This window comes from Paramormyrops kingsleyae, chromosome 23, assembly GCF_048594095.1.
Source record: "Paramormyrops kingsleyae isolate MSU_618 chromosome 23, PKINGS_0.4, whole genome shotgun sequence".
Lineage (NCBI taxonomy): Eukaryota > Metazoa > Chordata > Actinopteri > Osteoglossiformes > Mormyridae > Paramormyrops > Paramormyrops kingsleyae.
In genome coordinates, this window is record NC_132819.1 from 16,841,677 (window position 1) to 16,854,160 (window position 12,484).

Genomic DNA, 12,484 nt, shown 5'->3' on the forward strand with positions numbered 1-12,484 from the left:
CCAGGGTTTTACTTTTAAGAATATCAATACATTTGTTGGAAGAATTTGGTTCTCATCCAACCTACTGACCGAGAGGAAAAATGATTTCAGTTGCATACGCATAAATGAATGTATATGGTCAATATTGAAACAGGCAGGTAGTCTGTACATACTGTAGGTATACATATGAGCTCGTACAGAATAATGTGAGAGGATGTGGGTTTGACGCTCCTAATATTGAAAACGCAGTGATGCCTTATGGTCTGGCAACCTAAGGCCCTCTCTTGGTGTATTTTGCCAACCCGAGGGGGGGGGGCATGTCTCAGTTACTAGATTCCAGCAATCAGAGGTATATTTGCCAAAAGCGTCTTGTACAACTCAAGCCGTTGCATGCATGCTTCCATGTATGTGGTCTTCAGGGTCGGCATCATGGGGGGGGGGCATTCACCGACCCTACCCTCGCAAATGAGCCGTTGTGGCTCCCCAGTGCCACCCAACAAGGATACCAATTTTATGTTTTAATAAAGGCTTCATTGTAAAACAAATGAGCCGATATGATGATCCCTCCCCAGGGCGTGGCTCACCCAATGCCTTGCCACCCTAACCCACCCCCCATCAACGACTTTTAACATCGCCCAGGGCTGGGCAGTATAACCAGTTTTTACGGTAGGTGTTTTCAAAGCAAGATATAGGATGACATAATACCCTTCATATACAATGTGAGAGCTTTGCTTTGACTCCCAGAAACTTGGTGAAGGGGAAGGTGGAGAGTCATAGTTACTCAGTTCATTTTGTTTTTAAACACTGACAAATGGCTCACAGGTTAAAATATAATTTGCAATATTTATTACATTGATAAGTAGTGACTTAAAATTAGGGTTTATTAAGTTATTATGTGCAATTCCAATGGTTGTCCGACTTTTATTTTTAGAGCCGTAGATTTCAGTTTTTCTGTTCACAAACATTCACCTTCTGCTTTAAGAGAAATGTCATAAACTGATGCTGTTGGGAGACATGGTGGAGTGAAAGGGAGTGAAACACTTAATTTATTGTCTGTCTTTATTTCCAGACTTCTGTATGCAATAATAAAGATGTCTATACTTTGTTTTTAATAGTTATAGTATCGTCATACAGTATAGTTGTATTTGCAAACAGAGAAGGAGCCCCTGTATTTGCTCTTGCCTTTGACCACTGTCTTAATAAAAGTGTCTGGGACAAGTGTTCTGGTCCATGCGCTGATCCTGTCAGCTGCCAGGGTCCTTGCAGATGTGTGTTGGCGAATTTGTCAGTTTTGGAAAAGTGAAAAAAGTTGTAAACATTTGGAAATGTCCATGCACATACATCAGGATTTTTTAAAAAATATACCGGAGGGGCAATCTTCTTCAGACTCATAATTTTACTTCCTGGCTACCTGCCTGATGGGTAGCAAAAACTTTTTGAGGGGTTCGAAATCGTCATTCTGCTACGTGTCCCTGTGTCAGGTTTGTGAAGATGTGACTGCATGGACATGGGTGCATCCTGTTATCTGGCTACCAGTTCACCAAGCCTGGTCTTTCCCTGGGATCAGACCACATGCCCCTCCGGCAATGCACTGCGCCACCTGGTGATGGAGGCCCTGCAGTGTGAAATCAGGTAAAAGTAACAGCATTTTTAACCTCGTATTATAACTACAATGTACATCTTAAAATAACACTTGTTTTAGGTAGCATGGTGGCTCAGTGGCTGGTGCTGTTGTGTCCCATTTCCAGCTTTAGGGTCTCAGATCCCGAAACCCAGTCTGTCTGTAGAGGTTACGTGTCACATGGCTTTCCGCTGGTACCTCTTAACTTCCGCTGGTACCTCTTAAGTTGTAGTTGTATGTTTGTGGCATAAAATGGATTGACATCCTCTCCAGCCTGCACCCCTGCCTTGTCCCCCCCCCCCAACTAACCAGGATAAGAAATATGTATTTGTTGTTATCTTAAAGTTCATTTAAATATAAAACAAAAAAGATCCTTATAGTATACCTTTAGTTTTACAGCTGCTTCAACATATTCTTTGTTTATGTTCAAGTGTCTAGATATTACTGGTGAATAAATCATTTAAAGATGCCTAAATACTTCAGGGTAACAGATATAGAGCTTGGACACGTCTAGATCAGCTAAAAGAGGATGCCAAATTGAGATCTGCCACTTAATGAAATATCTTGCCACCGTTTCTGATGCATTTAAAGATGTCTGAATCATTTACTGGCTTGGGGAATCTTATTCATTATACTGATAAAGATCTTAAATCATGTACAGTTCACTTTTAAAGTCTTTAAATCATATATAAATATAGTGGAATTATTCAGATATTGAGAGGCTGGATATCCCTAGATTCGCCACAATGATTTAGCGATCTCTTAATGTGTGTATGTATTTTCGCACTTAAGATATTTAGTTAGGACATTCAGTGGTATAGACTGATTTAGAGAGCTGTCTTCACTGTCATGGCTGTTTCCAAGGTGAAGGGATAAGCAAACTATACATTCAGAGGAACGTCATTGGTATCAGGATGCTAATGTGGAGGAAGGTCGTCTTTTTCTTTTTCCCACTAAAAGTTAACGTCTCAATTCTTTTACTTGTTGCTACCCATATTTGGGCAATTTTATCTGTTCATCTTTCACAACTGCTTGCACTGGACCAGGCCTTGGTGTTGACATGCAGCCCATAGCAGGAGCTGTGGCATGTGGCAGGGGGCCCCCTGTGAGGGATGCCTGTCCATGGGGGGGCGCTCATCTCGCACACAGCCATGCTCTAAGCCACTTATCCTGACCGCATGATTTCAGACAGTGTGAGGAACCCTCAGGGGAGTCCCTGCGAACTCCATTTTAAATAATTAATTCCTGATCGTCTTGGAGTGGCGGCCTGTCTTAATCCCAACACATTTCCAAACATTTTCCGAACATGACAATTTCATACTAAACCTGTTAATCTTAAACTTTAGCTTTATTTTTTAAGCGGTTTTCCCCTGAATGTGTCCCCCCCCCCCAAGGGTTAGAATTCATAGACTTCTACGGTTTTTGGTAATACTTGAATTGCCTAATGGTGATGCCGTTTGGGTTCGTTTCAGTTTAAATAGTACTTGTAGTTATTTTCTTGTCCAGTCCCTGAATATCTCCAGTGTAGCGTGTGTTTGGGTAATAGGCAGCATTCTACACCTGTATCAATCATTCCACTGGACAGCATGTGGAGAGTCCCTTGATGAAGTGTTTATCGCTGGTGTGAGCGGTTAGCTAAGCTGTAGCATGTAAATATGTGTCTGAGATAAATCGTGTCCTGTTCGGGCATCTTTTAGGGGTGAAAGGTGATGAAAGCTGCCAGGAGATTCACGGGAAGCCGCATCAACCCCCCCCCCCCCCTCCACTGGCAGTAGAACGGGTATCGTAAGATTTCTTCCTGGTCCTAGCAGCTTGCACCGGTTTCATTGGAAGATATCTGCTGCTACAGTGCATTTGGTTTGGAGAATACTGGGCTTTTGTTTGAAAGTGGGTGAGGAGTGTAACCAGAGTCAAACACGTGAAATTGCTGGTGTTCCCCCAGACTGACTGAGCCTGCACGCTCCGATGTTGACATGGCATTTCGCCGGCACCGTGGAAATCGCATGCGGCAGTGATCTTGCACGTTCTTCCGAAGGCAAATCCTGCGCTCGTTCGCAATCAGCTATCATTTCCATTGGGGATCTTGCATTTCACCATGCTAGGATACCCAGTCCTAACCGGTTACTTGAAAACTTAACAATTAAGTACAAATGTATTGGCTGTAGATTCAAATAGCTGCTGAAGGCAAATGCCGCAGAGTTTAAAAATAGTGGTTTAAAAAAAGAATTGTCGATCCACACGTGATATATCATGGAAAATATGCTCACATGTAGGATTGGATCAAAACGTAGTGAGTGGCTCTGCCATGACCTCAGACGGCTGGGGGTGATTCGATCTGATATCTTTCGGCTAAAAATAGCAGGCCTAAGGCACGGTTTTTCAAATAAACGTGTGGCACTCATTTACATTTGTACCCATGGCAGCCAGAAAACGTCCTTATGTTAAAGTTTATTCTTGCACATCTATTTGTATCTAATTTGCCCTGTGGCTTTTTGCAGTAGTATTTGTAATATGTTTTAAAGCAGGCATCCCACTCGGAGCTTGACTGCGTGCCCAGCTACGAGGTGTTTATCCACATTACACTCAGGACTTAATTTTAACAGGAACTCAGCGTGGACACTCTGGATGCTCGGCCTTGCTTAAGGGAGCGCCATTGTGGTTTACGCTGAATTAGCCATAGTACATATTAGCGTTGACGACAAATGCTCGGTTAGTGTATCGATTCCAGTTGTAATGAACGTTAACATCACAGGCAGCTTAATCATAGCCAGCAATAATTCGAAGAGACCTTTATTTATGGTGACTGCAGATAGATTTTCCTAGCTGGATTCAGACTGGGACTATATACATTTGTCCTCTAAATATGAACATGGTATTAATACCTGTGACATTTACGGCTGGGTATTCGTCAGCTGCTTCGTCAGTCAACAGAGAATATGTCTGAAAATCTCTGCAGTGGAATTATTCTTCTCCAATGTTAACAGTGTCCCTCCCCCAGCAGCAAATATGTACCTAATCATTATTGTCATGACCTACTGATCAAAGAAAATGAGTGCAGATACCTTGTTGTATTATGCATATTAACATTATTTAACCAAATATAATCCTCTCCGATGTGTTGCAGCTCAACTTTGAAACTTGCATCATCAAGGGGGGGCGGGGTCCCCTGACAATGTGAACATTGTATGACTTTTCAGCGTCAGGACTCATGGATTTGAATAAATGTCACGTGTTTCAGTTCCTTGCATCACAGACGAGATATAACATTGAGATTATAATCTGCAGAGAAGCATCTATTGTCGTAATTCAATAAGCTCTATCCAAAGACCTGACAAACATCTGATGGCTGTTAAGGGGCCGTAGACACACATGTATAATCAGCTACTAATGCGATTACATTACTGAGATCATTGCATGTATTTCAAGTCCAAACAGCAACAAAGCCACTGATGAAAGTGCTGATGATTGGGCCTAGTGGGGGATCAGCACAAGCCTCCTGGCCATGCCTGCAGCATTGAAAAGATTACCATGGTGCTAGCATGTCACATGCACCCTGAGTGTGGATCCTGCAGGCTCAGATTCTCATAGCTGCATTATTGCACCTGTTACATGCTGCTTTATGCTTCAGTCTCACCTGTGGCAGCCTCAAAGCAAAACAGCGTAGCTGATGCAATAACTATGTGTTTCTAAATACTCTATTTTTAGCGTTTAAGATGAATCTGGTTTTGTCAGACAAAGTATACCTATTAGTGTAAAACTACAGCAATCTAAGAGTGATTTGGCATGTGTCACATTGAACCTGACAGCCCCAGAGTATAGATTAAATCCTCAAGGCAAATTGCATGTTTTTTTTTTAATAATATCTGGGATTTCTAACATGTACCGTGGGGTCCGGAGGGCGCTCTCTTAGAATAGCTTTAGGTTGTGCCCATGAATACGTCTGAATTCTCATAACATGTTTCCTTTATCCCTGTTCCTCTGTGGCACATGTTTGCCTTTGTCCCCTAGCTTTTCACAAGTTCAATATGGCAGTAAATGTTCATTTTAAGAGGCAACGTGTCTCCTCAAACAGCGCCCCAACATGATCATTTGCCAGCCAAAAGCTTCCGACCTTCTCTGACCTTGACATTTTCACATTCAGAATTTGTCATTTCAGCATGCAGCTCGCTTAAAGAGATGACATTAGCTGAAATACTCTGTGAGCGTTTAAATGTCTGTAATAGTTATGCTCCTGAATGCTATGTGTCCTGTGTTTTTGTAATGTGCAGCAGCTTCAGCTGTTGTCCTTCTATGTATAATAGGATATATTTTTCTATATGTCATATATCAATTTCTGTATTTATATAAGATACAATGGTTTAAACATCTGTTTATTCATACTGTTTATTCTTTTATCCTAGTTTTAAATTTTAATATACTAAATCTAGTATATTTCACCTAATAATACATAGTATGTAGTAGTAAATAATATAATTGTAATATTTGGTTATATTAGTTTTTAGTGAATGTATGTATTTGTTTGTTTATTTGTTTGCTTGTTGGGGCAATGTGTGGCTCACTTAGTTAGACCACTGTGCTTGTGATCAGAAGGTTGTCGGTTCAGATTCCTTCCTTGGCAGGAAAGTCACATGAGCCCTTGAGTAAGACCCTTAATCCTCCCCCCCAGAATGCTCCAGGAGTCCCAGAAAAATGGTCCAACCCTGTGCTCTACCCTCAAGCATCACTCTCAGCTGTATATGTGTCATTCTTGAAGGAGAGCATGATGGGAAATGCCAGAACTACAGAATTCCACTGTACTTGTGTGAATAAACACTCTTGCACATCACTTTATTGATGTTAGTTTGGAGAACCTCAGTAGTTTAAAACACCTTTCACTGTTTCATATGAAGGATAATCCATCAGTATAAATCTGTGTAACAGCCAGGAGAGCGTGCAAGAACTGTTACTACATAGGTATTTAAAAATCTGACATTTAAGGTAAATGGGGTGGTTTTTTTCCCATGTGTTTTTTTTTTTTATTTCTCCTCTATAAAAAGCCACTCAGGTTCCAACTGCAGCATTTTGGTTACAAGACATAATGACACTACATAAAGATGAATAGGAAGAAAGTACAGACTAGGAATGTTAGGTCTCTCTTTTTCTGAGTGCTCTTGGTGTGTCCGGGAGTGTGCGTGTGTGAGCGTGTGCGTGCACAGAGGGTGGGCTGCAGCTCTCTAATGTGGGTCTTTTCTTCTTAATGGATGGTTCACGGGGCCGCTGTTGCTTATAGCGCCCTCTGAATCACTGTTTTTTTAGATATCCCACCTCCACAATGAAGCGAACAGTACTGAGACACCCCCTGCCTCCTGTATAATATCAGGTCACTTCGGGGGTATTGGCAGAGGAACCCCAAATAATCAAAGCCAAAGTCACCACACAGCACGCAACCGCACAGAAGATCTTTTAGACAAACTGGGAAGCAGGAAGAGAGCAATCTGGCCCTTTTTAATTTGCAATGGAGCCCACTAATGTTTGGAGGACTGTAAGGCGAATTTCCACAAGCTTTTTGACAGAAATGAAGAAAGTCATTAGCATTGAAACAGCCACACAGACTAAAGGTATGACTGAAAGGCAAATTATGAGAATAAATATTCATAAATACGCATTACCGCGTCTCATGATTTTTGGTAAAGGTTCTTTGCCACTAATGAAACAGGTCTTCTAATATGAGAAAATAAAAATTATGTATTGTACCAGAGGCTATGGAAATTATATTTTTAAATTACTGTTAACCATAATTTAAGAACAGAATAAATTATTAACAGTGAAGACACTTTTGCTGCTAAAGTACAAAAATAATCGCTTAACTCCCTCCCCATAAAGAGACACGGTATTTCTCTGTGATTTACTGGTGGATATTTTAGTAGCGCTATTCAGGTTACAGTGATTGGTTAATATTACAACCGGACCCGAAAAAGACTTGCATCAACAACCTTTACCTTATCCAGTAAACTTTTAAATCTGTGTTTGAAACTATCTGTAGCGAGGCTGTATTTTTATTTTTATTTAAAGTAGGCATACCACTGCATTTCGATCATTGTGCTAGTGAGATCTCTTTGAGTGAGATCAGATTTTCATAGAAGCTTTGGTAAATAAACCCCATTTTTCCTGTTTTTTTTTTTTTAAGGACATCTGGTTATCCACTGGTGGTTCTGTCCTTGTGTTTTACTTTGCCGACAAATGTCAGTTTGAACATCATAATGAGGGCTCAGGATTCATTATGCCGCGCAGGTTGCATGTCGATGGCCTGCCTTTTAATAAACAGAGTCAGTTGGGAGTGTTATTTGTAGACTGATTATGTTGAGGTCATAAAGCCCTTCACAAAGCTCGGTAAATTTTCTCCTGAATACAGATCTTGCTGTTAATTTAGTTGAGTATCTTGCATCTCTCTATCTGTCAATAAAGCGCGGGGGTATTATAATTACTACAGATCTCCATGTCTGTAATTCTGACCTAAAACACATCACTGGAGCAAGAGGATGAGACATCCCCAAACCAAGACCATACTGCCACAGACATGCATCACTCCACCTAATACTACTGCCTGCTGTAATGCTTTATTTAATAACAGGACTAGATTCTAGATTTCCATTCTAGAAACTTTTCCGCCCACTCCAGTTTGTTGATGCACTTGGGTTCTTTATACTGTGTTTTACATGATTTTTTTTTCTTAGCAATTCTCATTGCCAAGTGTTCCCTTTAAATTGTATGGTGTGCTCTGCATTGGCTCTGTTCGCAAGCAGGCGGCTATCTGTTAAATCCTATATCGCAACGAGAGCCTGCTCGGGCCCTGTGGACTCCTACCTGCCATGGCGCAGAAGTGCACAGCAGCAGATTAGAACTGAAGCATGCAGGCAAATCCCCCCCCCCCCCCTCCCTCAGCAGCCCTGTATAGTCCCCCAGCCCCCAGTGCTGTATGTCTCTCCATGTACAGCTTCACCTCACCCATTGCTGTCACTGCCCACCCCCCCATGCTTCCCGTGATTTTAATAATATTCAACTTCATTTGCATACTTCTTAAAATTTGGACTTTAAACCTGCTAATTCGTTACTTTTCTCTCTGGGTGAGGGGGCGACATGGTACTTCCATATATGGCATGCACGCTAGCATTTGCGCCGCTAATAAAAATGTGCCGGACTGGGGAGGTCTCACGTCACGTACCGTCCTGACGGGGTTAGGGTTAGCGGTCGGCTTTTTCCCAGCAGCCCCGTGGCCCTCATTTCGGTTGGGCGGGGCTTTGTCAGACATGCCCTTTTGGCTTTGTGACCCTGTCCCTCACCTTACCATTAGGCTGCCATAGTTTATCTCTGCCCAGGCTATAATCAGATGTGCTTCCCCGGTAAGCATCCTGATTTATCCGTGTCGGAATTATACCCTGTTATTTTCACCCTAACCCCCAGCTTTAGGGCGTCCCTCCCCAGAGTATCAAGCTCCTGTGGCAGCATCCTAAAATAGTTTTAAACCCAAAATTTCACCACAGCTAGGAAGAATCCTCATCCCCAACCAGCAATAAATTTTGTTTCATTCAATGACTATCCTCTGGAGGACACTTATGCAATCCTAAAAGCACATTACTAACCCTGACCCTACCCCTGCCTGAGATGCAGGCTATAAGCAGCACTTCTGTATAAATACTGGAAGCTTTATGGCCCTGCTGAAACCTCTTTGATCAAGACAGAGTGGGTGTATATTACCTGTGGATTCAAATTAGGTCCGAGATGTGAATATTCCAATTGTTCGGCAATTGTTCTCGGTACACATTGGTACACATGTTCTTATTCACATTCAAATAGCTTTTATTTGGCATTTATTTCATTTGTATATCTTAGTGCACACACATGCATACAGTCGGTCACACGCTATGGATAATTTAGAGGTGCCAGTTCACTTAACTGGCATCCCAGCTGGGGTGCCCCCCCCCCCCCCCCCACTGCCCTCCCATGTGACCTAGTACTGAATAAAGATAGGATGGATGAATGGATGAATGAGTGGACGGGTAGATGGATGGGAATGTGTTCATTTGTCACGCTCAGCATGTTGGTGCCATTCCACACGCTGTGGAACACCCAGAGCATGAAATATTCTTAGTAAATTGCTAAGGACTACAGAGAAGACGGACTACTGAATAAGCTTGGTATTTTATTACTTTGATTCTTAAAATTAAAATTTCTGAGGGGGTGAGAAAAGGTTGTAAGACTTCCACTGAAAGATAATCTGATTCTGCCCAGATAGCTGGTTACATCAATGCTTATATGGGACTGCGAAAATGTAATGTGCTAGAGAAAGCACATTAAACCAGACCATTTAGTTCCCACCGTTACCCCTGAAGGGGGTGAGAAACAAACTGACATCTCTGTGACAATGAAGGGAATCCCCCCCCCCCCCCTCCTCAGAGTTAATACAGGAAGCCAGTGATGAGTGGTTAGGGGGGGAATCGCTGAACTAAAATGCAGCCGCATATCTCATATTAAGATGTAGCCTGCACACCAGTTCAGTGCCCTCACAAAATGTCTGTTCCCATGCCAGTTCCTCTGTTTTAGTCACAGCCAAAGCAACTCTGATCCTCAACAATCCAGTGATCCACTGCTGCTAAAACCTACATTATGCACCATACCTTAAGAATTAGTGCTCAAAATCAGGAATTACCGGTTTAAAGAGGCTAAATGTGAGGGATGCAGTTTATTTATCAGTGCTGTCTTTTAAACTGTCACCTGTTGTTTATCCATTCATGCATCTTGCATCCACTTTACCCAGTGCAAGGGGAATTTGTCCAAGTTTTACTTATACAAAAATGTTCTGAGGGCAGAACAAAAAATTAGATAACCAATCAGACTGTAGGGGAGGTGGGACGAAGACATCTGGTTGGTTGGTCCCACCTCCTCTACAATCTGATTGGTCAGCTCTCTGAATCAATCACTTTTCATTCTGTCCTTAGGACATTTTTGTGTAAGTAAAACTCCCATGAGCATAGTTGGGGCGGAACTTGGAGTCTATCCCGGGTAACATAGGCTACAAGGCATGGGTATGTGACGATGCCTCCAAAACAATTCATATCGTGGATAATCACTGCCAACATCTCGATAATGGAGGATTAGCATTAGCTGAAACTCTGTAGCTGATGGTGTGGTTTTTTCCCTGCAGGAAAATAACAGTATTCCAAAGAGATACTGGCCAATCCTGTACCACGTGCATTATTAATTTATAGGAATTTTAGATGGGTTCCTCAGTGAATTTTAATGTAAACCAAAATGTAAGCATTTCTGAACTGGTGGTTATGGAGCTTTAACAACATTTCAAGGGGATGTAAATGTTCATTTCTAAACCTGCGCAGCCACCCGTCCGAGGAAACGAAGCTCATTTAAAATGTTATCAGTTTCTGGCTTTACCTTTGGCATGTTCCAATAAAACCCTATAGCACACGCACATCAAAGGATGCCGATTGGATATGAGTGCGTCACTCCACGTTACCCGATTAACATGTGCAGGATGTTTCCTACACACCCTTCTGTAGAACAGGCCCTCAATCGCTGCAGTACTGACTGCTGAGGTGGTTCCTTAAAAAATTAATTCAATGCATCCAGGTTTTTCTGAAAATTATATCGCCTGGAGAATCTAAATGTGTGCAGAGGTTCAAGTCAACTTCGAATACCAATAACCACCACAAAGAATCAAATTTAAGCATGAACCACTGACCGAACAAATATAAGATGATGCTTGTTTCAGGAACACGCGGATAAATATAGTGACATACAAAATGGCGATTTCTTCGAAAATGCATCATAACACTTTATATGAATAATCACTGAGAAGAAAATCACACTGATCAATAGATAAGAAGAAAATGACTTTTCCGTATGTAGGGCTGTGCTGAGAATCGCGCCTCCTCCTCCTCCTTCCTCGTTTTGTTGTCCTGGCACCATTTTAGTAATTAAATTAATTGATCATTCCTGTTTGATTTTGGTCCTTGTTTAATATTAGTCCCAAGTCAAACATCCCTAATGTCAGTGTCATTTGCCTTTTTAATTTTTTTTTTTTTCCATTTACTGGCACAAAGATTGTCTGTAAACAATACCTGAGCCACCTTGATGGACTCTGTTAGCTTTTAAGATTTGGGATTTATTAACCATATTGATCACACTGAGTTATTCATCACTCTTACAGTCATGCTTTTTTTTTCCCTGTCTCTTTCGAGCCTTGACCCCTGCGTCTGTTTTACTGTCTGGAGTAAAGTGTCTTCTCGAGAGCCCCATTTATACAGGATATGACACTACAGATGGACCAGAGACTCTGCTTATAGACCTTAATAGCATAACCATATGTCACCATGTAAGAGGATAATGACTGCTTCTCAGGATACAGACTTCTGAAGGCTTCTCCATGGAATATACAAATATGTAATAGTAAAACTGACTTTAAAATGATATGGGCTATAAATGCATGAACAAAGAGGACATAAAAAGCAGAATTATTACTACATAAATGTATTACATGCTGTCGAGCAGCATGACATGAGCCCAGCTGGCAGTTAACCAGGTAACTGGTCACCGGGACTGCAGGGTGAAAGCAGCTGCTTAACTCCAACCAACCACACTGTGTTGGCCTTGTATTTTAAGCCAGTCAGAAACCTTCCATTAGCCCATCTGAGGCTCACCGGGGGCATGTCAAGGGTCTTTCAGAACCATATGGCCAGTGGGGACATCCTGCCAGCTCAGGCCTGAGTTTACCACAGCCAATGAGGATGTGCCGTATTCGAACCTCTGTCAGGGGACGTGGGAAGGCAATTTCAGCTCTTCCAGGGATTTTCGCAGAATTAAAGCGATTATTTTTGTGACACAAATATATGA

The 12,484-nt window shown here is 41.9% G+C and overlaps 1 long non-coding RNA gene across 3 annotated transcripts in view; it reads left to right on the forward strand.

Annotated features, from left to right (window-relative positions):
* The window catches only part of LOC111843956 (uncharacterized), a 35,705-nt gene that overhangs the window by 556 nt on the left and 22,665 nt on the right, over window positions 1-12,484 (forward strand). For 2 of the 3 annotated variants that reach the window (XR_002838279.2, XR_002838280.2), the window contains exon 2: window positions 1,461-1,611. This is a non-coding gene — a long non-coding RNA (uncharacterized lncRNA). Of the gene's footprint in view, window positions 1-1,460; window positions 1,612-6,266; window positions 6,426-12,484 lie in introns of those variants that run through there. The other variant, XR_002838278.2, reaches the window with a different exon arrangement.